The 20,647-nt window shown below is 47.5% G+C and overlaps 1 protein-coding gene across 1 annotated transcript in view; it reads right to left on the reverse strand.

The window, feature by feature from the left end:
* The window catches only part of BAZ1A (bromodomain adjacent to zinc finger domain 1A), a 318,920-nt gene that overhangs the window by 174,643 nt on the left and 123,630 nt on the right, over positions 1-20,647 (reverse strand). The gene's annotated exons all lie outside the window — the stretch shown is intronic.

Raw genomic sequence — 20,647 nt, forward strand, 5'->3', positions numbered from 1 at the left:
AGCCAGCATCTCTGACTATTATGCTTGGAGTCAGGGCTTGAGAGGCCCTGTCCTCCCTAGATAGGACTGGTAGGGGGGGGGGAATCACCCTCCAAGTCACTATCATCCTCTGTGTTGCCATCCTCAGAGGGGTTGGCCTTTTCAAACTCTGCCAACAGCTCCTGGAGCTGTAGTTTGGAAGGTCTGGGGCCCATTGCTATTTTCTTTATTTTACAGAGTGACCTTAGCTCCCTCATCTTAAGATGGAGGTAAGGTGTGGTGTCGAGTTCCACCACATTCATATCTGTACTAGACATTATGCTTCTAAAAGTTGGAATACTTTTTAAGAATCTAAAGACTAGTTCTAGAATCTAATTCAAACTTTTACCAAAAACTTTTAAACTCTAAAAGAAATGCTAACAGGGACTAACACACGGCCCTAGCAGGACTTTAAAGAATTTAGAAAAATTTCAAATTGCAAAAAATCAATTTCTAATGACAATTTTTGGAATTTGTCGTGTGATCAGGTATTGGCTGAGTAGTCCAGCAAATGCAAAGTCTTGTACCCCACCGCTGATCCACCAATGTAGGAAGTTGGCTCTGTATGTGCTATTTCAAAGTAAGGAATAGCATGCACAGAGTTCAAGGGTTCCCCTTAGAGGTAAGATAGTGGCAAATAGAGATAATACTAATGCTCTATTTTGTGGTAGTGTGGTCGAGCAGTAGGCTTATCAAAGGAGTAGTGTTAAGCATTTGTTGTACATACACACAGGCAATAAATGAGGAACACACACTCCGAGACAAATCCAGCCAATAGGTGTTATAGAAAAATATATTTTCTTAGTTTATTTTAAGAACCACAGGTTCAAATTCTACATGTAATATCTCATTTGAAAGGTATTGCAGGTAAGTACTTTAGGAACTTTGAATAATTACAGTAGCATATATACTTTTTACATAAAACACAATAAGCTGTTTTAAAAGTGGACACTTCGTGCAATTTTCACAGTTCCTGGGGGAGGTAAAGTATTGTTAGTTTTAGCAGGTAAGTAAATTACCTACAGGGTTCAGTTTTGGGTCCAAGGTAGCCCACCGTTGGGGGTTCAGAGCAACCCCAAAGTTACCACACCAGCAGCTCAGGGCCGGTCAGGTGCAGAGGTCAAAGAGGTGCCCAAAACACATAGGCTTCAATGGAGAGAAGGGGGTGCCCGGTTCCAGTCTGCCAGCAGGTAAGTACCCGCGTCTTCGGAGGGCAGACCAGGGGGGTTTTGTAGGGCACCGGGGAGGACACAAGTCCGCACAGAAAGTACACCCTGCTAACCAGGCCCCAGCACCAGTGTTCTTTCCCTAACCTGTACTTTTGTATCCACAATTGGCACACCCTGGCATCCAGATAAGTCCCTTGTAAGTGGTACCCCTGGTACCAAGGGCCCTGATGCCAAGGAAGGTCTCTAAGGGCTGCAGCATGTCTTATGCCACCCAGGAGACCCCTCACTCAGCACAGACACACTGCTTGCCAGCTTGTGTGTGCTGGTGAGAACAAAATGAGTAAGTCGACATGGCACTCCCCTCAGGGTGCCATGCCAGCCTCTCACTGCCTATGCAAGTATAGATAAGTCACCCCTCTAGCAGGCCTTACAGCCCTAAGGCAGGGTGCACTATACCATAGGTGAAGGCACCAGTGCATGAGCACTGTGCCCCTACAGTGTCTAAACAAAACCTTAGACATTGTAAGTGCAGGGTAGCCATAAGAGTATATGGTCTGGGAGTCTGTTTTACACGAACTCCACAGCACCATTAATGGCTACACTGAAAACTGGGAAGTTTGGTATCAAACTTCTCAGCACAATAAATGCACACTGATGCCAGTGTACATTTTATTGTAAAATGCACCACAGAGGGCACCTTAGAGGTGCCCCCTGAAACCTTAACCGACTATCTGTGTAGGCTGACTGGTTCCAGCAGCCTGCCACGACCGAGACATGTTGCTGGCCCCATGGGGAGAGTGCCTTTGTCACTCTGAGGCCAGTAACAAAGCCTGCACTGGGTGGAGATTCTAACACCTCCCCCAGGCAGGAGCTGTCACACCTGGCGGTGAGCCTCAAAGGCTCACCCCTTTGAGCCAGCACCGCAGGACACTCCAGCTAGTGGAGTTGCCCGCCCCCCTCCGGCCACGGCCCCCACTTTTGGCGGCAAGGCCGGAGAAAATAATGAGAAAAACAAGGAGGAGTCACTGACCAGTCAGGACAGCCCCTAAGGTGTCCTGAGCTGAAGTGACTAACTTTTAGAAATCCTCCATCTTGCAGATGGAGGATTCCCCCAATAGGATTAGGGATGTGACCCCCTCCCCTTGGGAGGAGGCACAAAGAGGGTTTACTCACCCTCAGGGCTAGTAGCCATTGGCTACTAACCCCCCAGACCTAAACACGCCCTTAAATTTAGTATTTAAGGGCTTCCCTGAACCTAAGAATTTGGATTCCGGCAACTAACAAGAAAAAGGACTGCTGAGCTGAAAAACCCCTGCAGAGGAAGAACAGAAGACACCAACTGCTTTGGCCCCAGACTTACCGGCCTGTCTCCTGCCTTCCAAAGAAACCTGCTCCAGCGACGCTTTCCAAGGGACCAGCGACCTCTGAATCCTCTGAGGACTGCCCTGCTTCAAGAAAGACAAGAAACTCCAGAGGACAGCGGCACTGCTCCAAAAGAACTGCAACTTTGTTTCAAGGAGCAGATATAAAGACCCCTGCAACTCCCCGCAAGAAGCGTGAGACTTGCAACACTGCACCCGGCGACCCCGACTCGACTGGTGGAGAAACACCTCAGGGAGGACCCTCCGGCGACTCCAAGACTGTGAGTAACCAAAGTTGTGCCCCCTGAGCCCCCACAGCGACGCCTGCAGAGGGAATCCCGAGGCTCCCCCTGACCGCGACTGCCTGAACTCCATTTCCCGACGGCTGGAAAAGACCCTGCACCCGCAGCCCCCAGCACCTAAAGGAACGGAACTCCTGTGCAGGAGTGACCCCCAGGAGGCCCTCTCCCTTGCCCAGGTGGTGGCTACCCTGAGGAGCCCCCAACGCTGAAGAGATCCCTTGATCTCTCATTGAAAACCATTGTAAACCCAACACGTGTTTTGCACACTGCACCTGGCCGCCCCCGCGCTGCTGAGGGTGTACTTTTTGTGTGAACTTGTGTCCCCCCCGGTGCCCTACAAAACCCCCCTGGTCTGCCCTCCGAAGACGCGGGTACTTACCTGCTGGCAGACTGGAACCGGGGCACCCCCTTCTCTCCATTGAAGCCTATGTGTTTTGGGCACCTCTTTGACCTCTGCACCTGACTGGCCCTGAGCTGCTGGTGTGGTGACTTTGGGGTTGCTCTAAACCCCCAACGGTGGGCTACCTTGGACCAAAAACTGAAACCTGTAAGTGACTTACTTACCTGTGAAAACTAACAATACTTTACCTCCCCCAGGAACTGTGAAAATTGCACTGTGTCCACTTTTAAAACAGCTATTTGTGTTTTATGTAAAAAGTATACATGCTAATGTAATGATTCAAAGTTCCTAAAGTACTTACCTGCAATACCTTTCAAATGAGATATTACATGTAGAATTTGAACCTGTGGTTCTTAAAATAAACTAAGAAAATATATTTTTCTATAACAAAACCTATTGGCTGGATTTGTCTAGGAGTGTGTGTTCCTCATTTATTGCCTGTGTGTATGTACAACAAATGCTTAACACTACTCCTTTGATAAGCCTACTGCTCGACCACACTACCACAAAATAGAGCATTAGTATTATCTCTTTTTGCCACTATCATACCTCTAAGGGGAGCCCTTGGACTCTGTGCATACTATTCCTTACTTTGAAATAGCACATAGAGCCAACTTCCTACACATAGCATCAGCAAAGGCACAAAGTCAGGGGGTAACCATGCCAAGGAGGCATTTCCTTACACTAAGGCTTCCATTGCTGTGAATTTAACTAGGCGTTTAGATCTGTTCAGAGTAAAGTTACTTACCTAGAACTAAACTTCTCATTGAGAACCTTCACTCAGTCATCAGTGCCGGCATCAAAGGTTGTATGCAAAAATGCTGCATGTAGGAAAATGCCTCAGATACCATGGTTACCCCTAACCTTTTGCCTTTTGTTGATGCTAGTTATGATTGAAAGTGTGCTGGGACCCTGCTAACCAGGCCCCAGCACAAGTGTTCTTTCCCTAAACTGTACCTTTGTTCCCACAATTGGCACCGCCATGGCACACAGATAAGCCCCTTTTAACTGGTACCAAGGGCCCTGAGGCCAGGGAGGGTCTCTAAGGGCTGCAGCATGTATTATGCCACCCTGGGGACCCCTCACTCAGCACAGGCACACTGCCTCTGTGCTGGTGGGGAGAAAATAACTAAGTCGACATGGCACTCCCCTCAGAGTGCCATGCCAACCTCACACTGCCTGTGGCATAGGTAAGTCATCCCACTAACAGGCCTTACAGCCCTAAGCAGGGTGCACTATACCACAGGTGGAGGCATATGTGCATGAGCACTACGGCCCTGCAGTGTCTAAGCAAAACCTTAGACATTGTAAGTGCAGGGTAGCCATAAGAGTATATGGTCTGGGAGTTTGTCAAACACAAACTCCACAGTTCCATAATGGCTATACTGAAATCTGGGAAGTTTGGTATCAAACTTCTCAGCACAATAAATGCACAGTGATGCCAGAGTGGGATTTATTGAAAAGTGCGCACAGAGGGCATCTTAGAGATGCCCCCTGCATACCAGTCCAATTCCTAGTGTTAGGCTTACCAGTTCCTGCCAGCCTGCCACATCCAGATGGGTTTCTGGCCACATGGGGTGAGTGCCTTTATCACACCGAGGCCAGGAACAAAGCCTGTTCTGGGTGGAGGCGCTTCTCACCTCCCCCTGCAGCAACAAACACCTGGCGGTGAGCCTCAAAGGCTCAAGCCTGGTGTTACACCGCACCAGGGCACTCCAGCTAGTGGAGATGCCCGTCCCTTCGGACACAGCCCCCACTTTTGGCGGCAAGTCCGGAGGAGATAGTGAGAAAAACAAGGAGTCACCCACCGGTCAGGACAGCCCCTGAGGTGTCCTGAGCTGAGGTGACCCCTGCCTTAGGAAATCCTCCATCTTGTTTTGGACGATTTCCCCCCAATAGGATTAGGGGTGTGTCCCCCTCCCCACAGGGAGGAGGCACAAAGAGGGTGTAGCCACCCTCAAGGACAGTAACCATTGGCTACTGCCAGAGACCTAAACACACCCCTAAATTGGGTATTTAGGGGCGACTCTGAACCCAGGAAATCAGATTCCTGCAGCCCGAAAAAAGAAGGACTGCTGACCTGAAAGCCCAGCCTGTCTCCAGAGTCTGAGAACCTGCACAGCGACGCATCCAGCAGGACCAGCGACCTCTGAGGACTCAGAGGACTGACCTGCACCTAAAGGACCAAGAACCTCCTGAGGACAGCAGCTCTGTTCAAAACTACAACCAAGAAACCATCTTTAAAGAAGACTCCAGCCTCACTCCGGAAGCGTGAGTCATCATCCCCCCTCCCCACACGCTCTACAAAACCCCTCTGGTCTGCTCCCCAAGGAAGCAGTTACTTATCTGCTAGCAGACTAGGACCGGAGCACCCCTGTTCTCCATAGGCGCCTATGTTATTTGGGCCCTCCTTTGACCTCTGCACCTGACCAGCCCTGTGTTGCTGGTGCTGGGTGTTTGGGGTTAACTTGAACCCCCACCGGTGGGCTGCCTATGCCCCGGAGACTGAACTTGTAAGTGCTTTACTTACCTGGGAAACTATTACTTTCCTCCACCAGGAACTGTTGATTTTTGCAGTGTCCACTTTTAAAATAGCTTATTGCCATTTCTGCCACAACTGTTTTAATTCAAACTTCCATACTTACCTGTGTGAAGTACCTTACAATTTATGTACTTACCTAAATTCTCAATCTTGTGGTTCTAAAATAATTTAAGAAAATAATATGTTTCTATATAAAAACCTATTGACCTGGAGTAAGTCGGAGTGTATGTTCCTCATTTATTGCCTGTGTGTGTACAACAAATGCTTAACACTACCCTCTGATAAGCCTACTGCTCGACCACACTACCACAAAATAGAGCATTAGAATTATCTAATTTTGCCACTATCTTACCTCTAAGGGGAACCCTCGGACTCTGTGCACACTATCTCTCACTTCCTACACCGCACAATTCCTCTCCATTGAAATGGAGCTCATCAGCTCCCCTAACCTTGCCGCGTACATGTGCCCCAACCTACAGTTTATCCCACATGCTTTCTCCGTACTCGCCTCTTGATTTCAGAGCACACCCACCAACCCACCCAAGTTAATTCACCTCTGGCTCCAAGCCAGGTCCCTGTGTGGTGGCCACACAAAAAACGGTCACAAAACAATTTTCTCATTGCGTACTGTCATTTATAATGTTTCTCAATTCAGCAACGATGCCTCCTCACTTGGACCCCTGCAGTGCCCTTAATCTACCAATCATAATCTACCATCTCACCTCTTTCCGTCATGTATGGAAAAAAACAAAAGTGACAATGGTAATAGCTGGACAACATTGTGATTCTCTCCAAGTGCAACACAAAAGCCAGATCCCAGCCACAGGAGCGCTGGTATACAAAGGAATGCAGGCTGGCGGAAAAACACTGCAAGCAAATGGAAGGCAAGTGGAGAAGTCAATATACTGCAGAGAAAAACATTTAAATCTACCCAAATCGCTACTACTAGCGGATTGGAACACAAGCAGACAGCTTACAGCATCAACTCATGCGCATACAGCAGCAATGAAATCTTTGCAATCTAATTTCACCACACTACCTACTACTTCCAACAAATATTCGGCGAGCTTTTTGCAAGACCTCTGCAAAAAGTTTTGATTTCTTTTTTTTTTTTTAAACCAATTCACCTCCATGGGGGTAACTTCTACCCTCAACCTCACTTCCTTCTCAGCCAAAGACAACCCCCTGAGCACATGGTCAGCCGTTATCACAGACATAACTGCAGCTATCATCAAGACCATCTACTTGGTGGCCCCATCTGAACCCTGCCACCACCACAAGACTCCTATAGATAAGTGAAGTGCTGCCACCCATCCTCAATGCCTCTGTTGACTCATCCACTTTCCCGGACACCTGGAAACACACCATTGTCATGCCCCTGCTTAAGAAACCATTGGCAGACCCAGCAGCACTTGCCAACTACAGGCTCGTCTCCCTTCTACCACACCTGGCCAAAATCTTGGAGAAGCTAATCTATCGATGCCTCATTGACCTCATCAATAACCACCAGCTTGACTTCACAGTCCATATTCAGGCCCAACATTACAGAAACAGCATTAGTCACCACCACAGATGACATCACGTGTTCCTTGGAGACATGGCAGCCCTCTTTTTCCAGAACCTCTCTGCAGCATTTTGCACAGTCTCGCACCCCATCCCCTTCCGATGCCTGCATGAGATGGGCACCAAAGACCTGGCCCTCCGCTGGATCTGTTCCTCCTTAACCGATGAAAAACAGGCTGTCAAAATGACACCCGCGCCTCGTATTCATCCGTTAGGCACATTACCTTTAATACATACATGATTCTTTTTTTTTTGGTGGGGTGTGGCTGTCAACCGCTATTTGATATCCTCATCCTTCGTCTTGTGACCAACGATATCTTCCACAGGAGCCTGTTTGGTTGCCAAATTCTTTTTAAAACTTTTCCTCTTCTCCTTTGTTTTTTTTTTGTTGGTGACCTCTCATTGAAGCTTCAGTCTGTTTTAGTCTTCCTGTTCTTTCTGTTTTTGAAGCTCCTCATTTCCAGGGAGGTGGGTATGTTGTATGTGAATCTAGGCAAACTTCATTTGGCAGCAAGAGACTGGGATTGAAACGAGGAGGAAAACTTTTCAGTACCCTTTGTCCGGCCTATTTTTCCTGGTTTACTTCTACATCCACGCATTAGTCTCCTGTGAACGTGTGCACCAATGACTATGCAGCTGTCAGGCAGATGTCTGATGGAAATGTTGGATATGAATGCCAGCCAGTGTGGCTCCCTCTATCCTCAGAGTGTGCTCTTGGTCTTTGTAATAGTTCTGTGCCTGCCAATTTGTAACATGTTTGTACTATCCATCCTGCAATAGATCCCTTTCTGATGAAGGTGACCCTATAGTTCATGTCAAATGATATGAAAAACTAATTTTCCTGATGTGTATTTGTAAAGAAATGGCTCCCTGTTGCAGTTACCCCCCACTTTTTGCCTGATACTGATGCTGACTTGACTGAGAAGTGTGCTGGGACCCTGCTAACCAGGCCCCAGCACCAGTGTTCCTTCACCTAAAATGTACCATTGTATCCACAATTGGCACACCCTGGCATTCAGATAAGTCCCTTGTAACTGGTACTTCTAGTACCAAGGGCCCTGATGCCAAGGAAGGTCTCTAAGGGCTGCAGCATGTCTTATGCCACCCTAGAGACCCCTCACTCAGCACAGACACACTGCTTACAAGCCTGTGTGTGCTAGTGAGAACAAAATGAGTAAGTCGACATGGCACTCCCCTCAGGGTGCCATGCCAGCCTCTCACTGCCTATGCAGTATAGGTAAGACACCCCTCTAGCAGGCCTTACAGCCCTAAGGCAGGGTGCACTATACCATAGGTGAGGGTACCAGTGCATGAGCACTGTGCCCCTACAGTGTCTAAACAAAACCTTAGACATTGTAAGTGCAGGGTAGCCATAAGAGTATATGGTCTGGGAGTCTGTTTTACACGAACTCCACAGCACCATAATGGCTACACTGAAAACTGGGAAGTTTGGTATCAAACTTCTCAGCACAATAAATGCACACTGATGCCAGTGTACATTTTATTGTAAAATACACCACAGAGGGCACCTTAGAGGTGCCCCCTGAAACTTAACCGACTGTCTGTGTAGGCTGACTAGTTCCAGCAGCCTGCCACACCAGAGACATGTTGCTGGCCCCATGGGGAGAGTGCCTTTGTCACTCTGAGGCCAGTAACAAAGCCTGCACTGGGTGGAGATGCTAACACCTCCCCCAGGCAGGAGCTGTAACACCTGGCGGTGAGCCTCAAAGGCTCACCCCTTTGTCACAGCCCAGCAGGGCACTCCAGCTTAGTGGAGTTGCCCGCCCCCTCCGGCCATGGCCCCCACTTTTGGCGGCAAGGCTGGAGGGAACAAAGAAAGCCACAAGGAGGAGTCACTGGCCAGTCAGGACAGCCCCTAAGGTGTCCTGAGCTGAGGTGACTCTAACTTTTAGAAATCCTCCATCTTGCAGATGGAGGATTCCCCCAATAGGGTTAGGATTGTGACCCCCTCCCCTTGGGAGGAGGCACAAAGAGGGTGTACCCACCCTCAGGGCTAGTAGCCATTGGCTACTAACCCCCCAGACCTAAACACGCCCTTAAATTTAGTATTTAAGGGCTACCCTGAACCCTAGAAAATTAGATTCCTGCAACTACAAGAAGAAGGACTGCCTAGCTGAAAAACCCCTGCAGAGGAAGACCAGAAGACGACAACTGCCTTGGCTCCAGAAACTCACCGGCCTGTCTCCTGCCTTCCAAAGATCCTGCTCCAGCGACGCCTTCCAAAGGGACCAGCGACCTCGACATCCCCTGAGGACTGCCCCTGCTTCGAAAAGACCAGAAACTCCCGAGGACAGCGGACCTGCTCCAAGAAAAGCTGCAACTTTGTTTCCAGCAGCTTTAAAGAACCCTGCAAGCTCCCCGCAAGAAGCGTGAGACTTGCAACACTGCACCCGGCGACCCCGACTCGGCTGGTGGCGATCCAACACCTCAGGAGGGACCCCAGGACTACTCTAAGACTGAGTACAAAAACCTGTCCCCCCTGAGCCCCCACAGCGCCGCCTGCAGAGGGAATCCCGAGGCTTCCCCTGACCGCGACTCTTTGAATCCTAAGTCCCGACACCTGGGAGAGACCCTGCACCCGCAGCCCCCAGGACCTAAAGGACCGGACTTTCACTGGAGGAGTGACCCCCAGGAGTCCCTCTCCCTCGACCAAGTGGAGGTTTCCCCGAGGAACCCCCCCCTTGCCTGCCTGCAGCGCTGAAGAGATCCCTAGATCTCCCATTGACTTCCATTACAAACCCGATGCTTGTTTCTACACTGCACCCGGCCGCCCCCGCGCTGCTGAGGGTGAAATTTCTGTGTGGGCTTGTGTCCCCCCCGGTGCCCTACAAAACCCCCCTGGTCTGCCCTCCGAAGACGCGGGTACTTACCTGCAAGCAGACCGGAACCGGGGCACCCCCTTCTCTCCATTCTAGCCTATGTGTTTTGGGCACCACTTTGAACTCTGCACCTGACCGGCCCTGAGCTGCTGGTGTGGTGACTTTGGGGTTGCTCTGAACCCCCAACGGTGGGCTACCTTGGACCAAGAACTGAACCCTGTAAGTGTCTTACTTACCTGGTAAAACTAACAAAAACTTACCTCCCCCAGGAACTGTGAAAATTGCACTAAGTGTCCACTTTTAAAACAGCTATTTGTCAATAACTTGAAAAGTATACATGCAATTTTTACGATTTAAAGTTCCTAAAGTACTTACCTGCAATACCTTTCGAATTAGATATTACATGTAGAAATTGAACCTGTGGTTCTTAAAATAAACTAAGAAAAGATATTTTTCTATACAAAAACCTATTGGCTGGATTTGTCTCTGAGTGTGTGTACCTCATTTATTGTCTATGTGTATGTACAACAAATGCTTAACACTACTCCTTGGATAAGCCTACTGCTCGACCACACTACCACAAAATAGAGCATTAGTATTATCTATTTTTACCACTATTTTACCTCTAAGGGGAACCCTTGGACTCTGTGCATGCTATTCCTTACTTTGAAATAGCACATACAGAGCCAACTTCCTACAGTATTGTTTTCTGCAGACAGAACATAGCTGCCCTTTTTACATTCAGATTGTGCAGGGCTCTTTCCGCTTGTGTCTTCGAGTTCTGAAAGAACACTGGTAGCTGCACTGACTGCTTGACATGGAAGAGGAAAGAAAACTTAGAGACTGTGGGTGCGTACTCATTACTACTGCCCATATGTATCTGCAACTATGGTTCCGGCACGGAGTGTGCCAGCAGTTCACTAATCCTCCCTAGGGAGAGGATGGCTCTTGAGGAAGGCTGTTTTTAAGGTTAAATGTTTGATATAAGTTACATGCATAGGTACGAAGGGGCTGGTCATTAGTGAGTCAACACCAGATTCATGTACCACAAAGGTGAGGGTACCACTCTTGGTGGGTCTACCCTCTTTGCCCACGCTTGGAATCTTTGATTTGCACTGTTAAGGGGCGTGTCCTTTTGATCCCTCTAATGAGGCCACTATGCTGCAAGGTGTACCTGTAGAGACGCGCAAGACAGGCCCCCATCCAGGGGTTGGGTGAAGTACCCAACTACCATGTTCTCATGTCCATTGGTAGTTTAATTTAGGGCTCATCTGAGAGAGCATGCGCTGCTCCTTGCAAGTCTATGCTTACTTGCCTCTGGTTGGCTTCTTCGTCTCACATTTCTTTTGTTTTCAATGGTCAGTAGCAGCTGGTTAGGTCAAGCGTAAACTTACAACCTCTTGTATACTTCTTATGTGGGCTTCCAGGTATTTCATTTGTTAGTTTCAGTGTTATTTCAAAATCCTTGCTTGCGAGGGGTCAGTCATGCCTCTTTGTCCCTCCTTCTGTGCAGGGACCAACTACTGTATGATTACCCTTTATCCTGTTTATCTGGCCTGCTGTGGACTTTTTTCTTTTTACTTGGTTTCCTGCTCCTGTTCAGGGGAGCTTCCCTTTCCATTTGCAGAGCATTCTTCCTCTGACCTTTGTTGTAAACAAGGATATAAATCAGGCTGTTATCTTGGTCACATTAGTTCTTTGTGGGCTCTCTGCACCCTTTCTCAGCTGCCTGGCTCCCGCCTTTCCCTGGCTTGGATTTTCTTTACCAAGTGTGCTGAGACCAAGGGCTGCGGATTGCTTGGAATTGCTTATAGCCTAGACACTCAGCTCTACCAGGGTGGTGCAATAGTTAGAGACAGTTCGCACTTCTGCTCCATACCAGGATCCCACTCGCAGATCTATCAGTGCACCTCAGTTGACACCAAGTCCCTGAGCCATGCCAGGAAGTCCACTCATGCTGCCTGCCAGAGCACCTCAGGTCTTGCAGTCAGTACACTCTGCTGCTCCAGTACTAAGACCTCTGGCGCAGCTCCATCAGTGCACCTCCGTTCTACCCCGGCGAGGTCACTTCCTTTCCTATACTGGGACCCCGCTCACATACAGTTCCATTACAGCAGCTGAATTCTAATATTCAGTTCCATTGCCAAGCCAATACTGGACCCAAAAGAGCAAAACACAGCTCAGCCAGAGCACCTCAAATCTAACACCACTGTTGATGGAAACCACCACAACTCCGTCAGAACCCATTAATTCTAACATTCAGTGCACATTTCTTCTCAGTACAATGGCTCTCACACACGCCCTTCAGGACTCCTCGCTTCTGTGGTTCGGAGGCAATGCCACTCCCATACTGGGCCCCACTCGCAGCTTCACCAGGGCACCTCCAGGCTAACAAACTGCAACACTGGCACGCTAATACCAGGCTCCACACATAGCTCCATTAACATACCTCACTTCTGACCTTGTGTGCCCGTTACTATTTCAGTACTGCAGCCAACATACAACTCTACCAGTGCACCTCAACCGTAACCGTAACCTGCAGTGACCCATTATTCCAATACATGGCGCTCTGTTTCTCATTCCTCATTCCTTTGTTAATCCAGCAGTGAGCCGGAACACAGCTCGGTCTATACCCCCAATACTGATCTGAAGCACCCCAATATTGCTGAATTGGGGTTCACATACAACTTTGCTAATGCACCTCTTGCTGTTCTGCAGTGCCCCTTGCTGTTCCACACTGACTTCTGATTGATGACTTGGGGTAGCAAATTAAATCTATTCTTAGCTGACATCTTGATTTGAGCAGATCTGGTTTCACGTATCTCACTCCATTCTTTCCTTTACTCTGTTTACTCTCAATGTTTTCTTTCTTCCCCGGCTTTTCTCTTACCAGCTTAAAATATACACACATTAACAGTTTAGCTCTCTCTTTCAAATGTTTATTTTTACTCCTCTTTTTTTTTTTTATTTCCCTCTTCCTCTTGCTACCTCTTTCAAACTTGGTTATTTCTTTCCTTGTTTCGTTCCTCTTTTTTCTTCAAGCATTAATTCTTTCACTTTTTTCTCTTCCCTTCATTCTTTCCTTTCTTTGCCTTTCTTCTTTCATTTTTTTTTCTTTAGATGTTTCTTCCTTCCCTTCTCTGGTGTTTTTCTTATCTTTACCTGTCAATTCACCTTTTACTATAAATCCCTCTTTTTCCTGTCTGTATGTGGAAGCCACAAGGTATTTGTTGGGACCCTATGTGCCAACGTGTTTTTCCCATTCTGTGTCTGTGGGAAATGTGTCCATACATACATGCCCTGGTTCTATCGCTGCTTATTTCTCACCACCTTATTTTCTTTAATGTTCATTTTTTATTTTTTTTTCTTCACACTTTGTTTCTCTTTATCTTTCGTTCGCTAGCTTCCTTCCCTTTTTTCTTTTGTCTCACACGGTTGCTCTATTACTTCTTAGCTGTGTTATTTTCTTGCTCTCTTTCCCTTCCTTCTTTTATTTGTGATACCTTCTCTTTCTTCCTTTCATCTGTTGTATTACTTTCGCTTCTCTTTCTGCCTTAGCTGCTTTCTCTCCTGAGGCCTTGTTATCAGTGGAGCAACAGGTGCAGTGGCACCGGGGCCCAGAGAGATACGGACCTCACTCAACTCCAATTACTGCTGTATTTTCCCACCGAATTGGTGTTTTGAGCATTACACTAATGCCAAAAGTTTATTTCTGATAAAGGTTTGTAAGAATTGTGTACGTTTCAAGATATAGGAAGAAGGTAAATGGAAGTGCTTTAGTTAAATGCTGGACCACTGGAATTATGACAGTAAAAGATGTAATTATGAGGCAGGGTTGACCAATTTATGTGGCAAGAAAATTCCGGCTATGAATTTACAAGCCAATAGCTCTAACTCAAGCAAATATGAGACCTATTGCATTGCAAATGCTTGTTGTCTTTGCAGTCGGGCTCCAGGAGGATTAAAGTTTCACCTTGTTTAGATTTGGCACACACACAGCAACTTTGCGCTCACACATCACACAAATTATAGCAAAAGTTAGAGTTAACTTGCACTCTGGTAAGTTTAAAAGTAAACCACAAAAATGATACCCTGTGGTTATTACTTAATGTACAGAACTCAGAAGGAAGGTTCTCCCTTATCGGAATACAAACTCATAACTTGCCTTCCCTTCATTGCAGTTATTAGAAGAGAGCATTGAACTTCCTGGGCCATCCTCCCAGGACCATAAAATGCTAGAGCCCAAGTGTGGCAACTGGGACCTGAACACACGCTTGTGTAAAAACAGTGAGGATAGTGCCATTTCTTCATACGCTCCTGTCACTACCATGAAGGGAATATGTGCAGACAGCAGACATTTAAGAAGGAGATGAACGTTCAGTAAATGCTCATGGCATGCGTGAACCTCATGTTCTGTGGGCAGTATATGCTAACTGAAATATGGCAAAATGCATCCTGGCTCTTCTAAAGACGCACAGCGTAAGATTTTGAACCTACTAGGAAATCTGCCTGAATTGCATCATTTGCACTAAACACTACACCTATTTATAAACTTAGTACATTGCCACAAATGTACTATTTTTACAAATGAAGTTATTACAGAAGAAAAAGCTTGCACTTTGCTCTACGCATGCAGACAGGAGTGGTTTGCATAAATCAAAATCTGACTCTTACCCCACCCACATACATAATAACTATTTTAGTGACATGTTCACAAAACAGCTCAAATATTATCCATGCAGTTTCTATACAAATTAATGCACTGTTGAGTACATTTCCCTAATTAATGTGTTTGTTTATCAACGCCATGCTTCTGATAATGTCATGGTGAGAGGGTCCTTGTTCCACGGCAATGAGATAAGCAGGTTGGGTGGAAGCCAAGTGTAGGAAGCCGGCCTGGTGTGTGGTGGACACCTATGGTGTTTGCACCTTATACCAGGTCCAGGGAACCCCCCTACTAGTTAGACAGTGTCAAGGAAGCCAGGTCTCTCCAGTGGCAGCTGTGATGAGCAGCCGAGACTTACCTAGAAGAAGTGAAAGCACTTGCAATACCACAGCAGTCACACAGTAACTTCTCACATGAAAGGAACAACAGTGTTGCAAAAATAAAGGTACTTTATTACAGTAACAAGGAACTAAATTACTTCTAGGCAGTCCCCCAACTAGAGGCAAGTACACACTATATATACACAGTAAATATTAGGAATTACCATAGAGAAACAACAAGAATTGGCAAGAAACAGCAGAAAATAGTGACCAACCCATGTACTAATAAAATAGTGGAATGAGAATGTAGGTCCCCCACCCAAGGATAGGGAGTACTTGGAAGGGAGTACCTACATGACCCTCAGCAACCAGGAGACTGACAAGTGGACTTGGAAAAGGAACTCTGCAAGAACTTGACCAGTCCAGGGGAACCCAACGTTTGATTCAGATGGAGAGAAGAGCACCTGCAAAAGAAGGTGACAGACTCCAGTCCACGCAGGGGTGTCCAGGTGGGGCAGGAGCCACGCCCCACCTTTCTGTGGATGAAGATCTGGGTCGCAGGTGGAAGATGAAGATCAGCTGTGGAGTCCAGGAGCTGCAGGGAGGTCCTTCGAGTCATGCAGCAGATGTCCCACACCGGTCACTGGGTCAGTGGTCAGGAGTACCACCAACAAGCCTTGGCAAATGCGAATCTGGGCAGAAGAGGATTTGCAGAGAAAAAGAAAAGAAAAGAGGACCAGCAAGGTCCTGGCGGACCCTCAGCAGTTGGGAGAGCCAGCAGAAGCAGCCCCAGCCCCCACAGGTAAACCACTGGCAGCAGGTACAGTAAGTTGCAGTGAGGCCCTATCAGCCCACCTGGTGAGGAGTCCCACGTTTGTGGAGCAGCAGAGGAGAGCTTGTCCTTGCAAGGATGAAGTGCTCCAGGCCAGGGCTACTTGGGAGCCTGAAGATCCCTTGGAGCAGGAGTCAACAAGCCTTGGCTGCGGCAAGTGTCACGATGCACAGGGGTTCTGTCCTGCAAGGACAGTCAAGGGCTCACCGTCCCCAGAGTCAGTCGGAAAGCAGAGAGGACCAAGAGGACCACTCAGAACCACCACCTGTGTTGGAGGATCCATGCAGTTCCTGTCATGACACCAATACTGGCATTAGTATTGGGGGCATGGTTCCGACATGCTTGATACCAAACACGCATAGGTTCGGAGTTACCATTATGTGGCTAGACCACAAGTAAGTGACCTGTGGCCAGTACATGGTAAAATTGCTTCCCCGCACTTCCGAAGTCCAGTGCATTGGAACTGGAGTTCGTAGGGGCAGCTCTGCTAATGCAGACTTGCCCTCACACACAGGAACCTGCACCCTGCCCTCTGGGTGCAGGTTCCTGTGTGTGACCATAGGGGTGACTTCCAATGACAGGCTTGCAGACAGTTTGCATGGGTTCCCATGGGTGGCATAATACATGCTGCAGCCCAAGGGGGATGCCTGGTCTAACAATGCCCGGGACACCTAAGTACAATATACTAGGGACTTAGAGGGGTGAACCAGTATGCCAATTGTGGGGTGTAAAGGGTAACAGAGCAACCAAATTTAGAGAAGAGAGCACAATCACTGGGGTCATGGTTAGCAGGAGCCCAGTGAAAATAGTCTAAACACACGGATAAACAGGCAAAAAGTGGGGTGATAACCATGCCAAAAAGGGTGATTTTCCTACACCTAGAATGATACGTGGTAGTGGAAAGCCAATCGTGTCCCTCCAGCCCCCTCCTCTTTAGAACTGGACACAGCAGAGGGGGCCACACTGACTCCTCTCCACACTGGAGGTTGCAAGTTAAAATTGTATTTTAACTTGGGTATATAAATATTGGTATAGTGCATCAAACCGAAAGAGGCACTAGAGCGCTTTTAGCAGACAAATAAAAGGATACAGAGTGCAAAGTGCTTGGTTGTTGAGTACTGATTGAAGGCGTGTTCTGCTACTGCTGGTGAAAGCCTCTTTGAAACTATGCACACATCTCCAAGAGCAACAGAGACCTTGAGGGTTATTTGTATTACATAAGGAGCACCTCAAAGATAACTGTGTAAAAATAAGGTATGGCATGCATCGTCTGTTGCAAGACATTGTGTTAGCTTACAGCTCTTTCTTTTAAAAGAACAAGTTACTCACCTTCGATAACAAATTATCTGGTAGAGACATATTCTAGTTACAGATTCCTTAACTTAGAATTTCCCCCAGGCATCAGTCTAGATCCGGAGATTTTTCTTTGAGCAGTAGCCCTGCGCGCTGTCAGTCAACTCCGCGTCAGTCATTGGCATCATGGTCGCCGGATATGTCGTCGCAGGTCGTCAGTTTCTTTTCACAACTTTCCACACCAAAAGCATGGAACCATGAAGAACACTCCCTGGTGCGCAAGAACTAGGGCCCTGAAAGGGAAGTCCCTGTCCCTAGAAATCAGTTCCCAGAACAGGGAGGATGGGTGGGTTGGTAAGGAATCTGCAACTATATATTGTCTCTACCAGATAAGGCATTACCGAAGGTAAGTAACTTGTTCATCTGATAGAGACGTCTAGTTGCAGATTCCTTGCCTTAGAATAGATACCCAAGCAAGACCATCCTCGGAGGAGGGTCTGAGAATCAAGACCATACTAGCAAGTCCTGCAGAACTGAACAGCAGTCCTGTTTGGTCAACGTGTGCAATGACGCCCACATTGCTGCCTCGCAGAGGTCATGGACTACTCCATGTGCTAATGCAGTGGTTGCAGCGGTACCTCTGGTGGAGTGAGCATGCAAACCCCCCCAGGGGTTGATTCTTAGCCACAGCACATTTTGATGCAGAGAACAACCCATCTAGAGATGGATCTCTTCTGCACTGCCTGGCCTTTCTTCACACCCACATAACACACAAAGAAATGGTCCTCCTCCCGAAACTCTTTAGTACGATTAAGATAGCATGCCAAGGCTCTTTTTGGATCCAGGCAGTGGAATTTCTTCTTTCTTAGAGGGATGTGGGGGCACGTAAAAGGTAGGCTAGGTTATGGTTCAGCCTACATAAAAGGGTATGACCACTTTAGGTAAAAAGAAAGCCCTGGTACGAAACACCACATTGTCAGGATGGAAGAAATGAAAGAGGTCTTCAAAGAAGGGGCCTGCAGCCCACTCATTCTGCAAACAGAAGTGATGGTGACCAGGAAGGCTGTCTTCAGAGGAAAGTCGGAGTGGACATTTATGAAGAAGCTCGAAGGGAGCACACATTAAAGTAAGAACTACGTTCAAGTCCCATTGGGGCATTATGAATGGAGAAGGAGGAAGCATTAGGGTAAAACCCTTTAGGAATCGACCTTCAACAGGAGGTTTACACAGAGGGTTGATCAAGTAATCTCAGGAAAGCCGAGACAGCAGACAAATCACACTTGAAGGTGCACACAGCAGAGCCCTGCCGGGCTAAAGAAAGAAAAAACAGAAGGACCTCAGAAAGAAGGGCAGAGAGGGTTGTCAACAGACTTGTCTGTACACCATGCCACAAATTTGTTCCATCGACAGGCGTATACGGTTTTGGTGGAGGGACGCCTGGCTGCAAAGATAACGTTACAGACTTTGGGCGGAAGGTCAAAAGCTGTCAACTGCCAGCGCTTAATCTCCACGCAAGAAGGCGGAGACTGGACAGATTTGGGTGGAGAATCCTCCTGTGATGCTTCAACAGTAGATCGTCCTGAAGGAGCAGTCTGAACAGAGGATCAATGGCCATGCTCAAAAGCTCAGGATACCAGAATCTTTGTGCCCAATCCAGAGAAACAAGGATTAACTGGGCCTGGTCGTTCTTTATCTTCTTGAGAACTCTAGGCAGAAGTGGTATGGGCAGAAAGGCTACATGAGGCCTGAGCTCCACTCAAGGCGAAAAGTGTTGCAGAGCGACTGCCTCCTTGGAAACTCCAACGCACAAAACTGATGACATTGCGTGTTCTCTACGGAGGTGAACAGATCTAACCAAGGCTCTCCCCACTGCTGAAAGAGACCTTGCGCCACCTTCGGATGGAGACGCTATTCGTGATCTACCAGGCAGGCACTGTCGGTTGATTTTGTCCGCTCTGGCGTTCAGAGAGCCTGCCAAATGCTGAACCATGAGAGATATGACCTGCAGTTCCAGCCATGTCCAGAGGCGGAGAGCCTCTTGACAACTGGTCCAGAACTCCACCCTCCCTACTTGTTGCAGTACCACAAGGCGGTGGGGTTATCCGTGAACACCTGCACCCCTTTCCCTTTGAGAGAGGGAAGGAATACTTTTCCATGCCAGTCTGATCGCCCATAGTTCTACAAGATTGATATGGAGCTCGGACTCCACCAGAGACCAGACACTTATCGCCACCAATCTCATGTGGTCTTCCCATTTCAGGAGAGACGCACCTGTCACTATGTGATATCTGGTTGGGGAAGGGAGAGTGATCTGCCTGTGACCCAATTGCGGTTTGTTAGCCACCACTGCAGGTCTTGCACAGTTAAATCCAGCAGCTATACTTAACTAAAGAAACTGTTGGACATGGCCCTTCCTGCAGAGTTATCCCCAAACCTTTTGCCTTCTTCCTATTTTTTCTAACCTGTTTTTGATGGCTTTAGGACTCTGGGCACTTTACCACTGCTAACCTCTGCTAAAGTGCATATGCTCTTTGTCTAAAGTGTATTGAGGATTGGTTTCTCCATGATTGGTATATCTGGTTTACTAGTAAGACCCTAGTAAAGTGCACTGTGTGCGCCCAGGAGCTGTAACAGCCAGGTCTTGAGACGCTTCCTGAATGTCAGGAAGTCCTGGGTTAGTCGTAGGTTGACTGGGATGGAGCTCCAGATGATGTCACACGAGGGATGGACTTGCAACCAAATTGTGGTCAAAGACACCCATACACAAAAAATAAACACAGAAGGACAAAACACGATTCCGGGTCCAACCACTAAATGGCAGAACAGGTGCACAGCATGTGAATCCAGAAAAGGATTCATACTGCAAAATCACTGTTACCCTTGTATTGTACTGGTAATCAGTTACTTCTTGTGCCACTCTCAATTGCTGTGGATGTCCCACCACCAGGAAAACTACAATAACAGGTAGATATTCAAACAAGAAAAAAGCCTTTAGGACAAACAATGCGAACTGTCCCCATCTTCATCTTGGGCTCTTAACTGGTCCCAGCATTTCAGTGAGCTACTCAGTTGCATTCTTGGGTACCACATGATCATCACTAAAAGAAAAAACTGGGTAACAGTATTCCTGCATGTATCATTACTCATTCCTATTTTCAGAAGAGAGACTAACATTTTCTAACTTTAATGATATGTGCAGATACATAACTGTAAATACTGTTTTTATGGCTCAAGGTTAGACATATTTCCAGCAAGCGATAGCTATAAGAAACATCAGGAACGGATATTTGGTCATAAGGTGCTAGGATTCCCTGATATGGGGTATCGTATATTTTATCGTG

Source organism: Pleurodeles waltl, chromosome 9 (genome assembly GCF_031143425.1).
Source record: "Pleurodeles waltl isolate 20211129_DDA chromosome 9, aPleWal1.hap1.20221129, whole genome shotgun sequence".
Lineage (NCBI taxonomy): Eukaryota > Metazoa > Chordata > Amphibia > Caudata > Salamandridae > Pleurodeles > Pleurodeles waltl.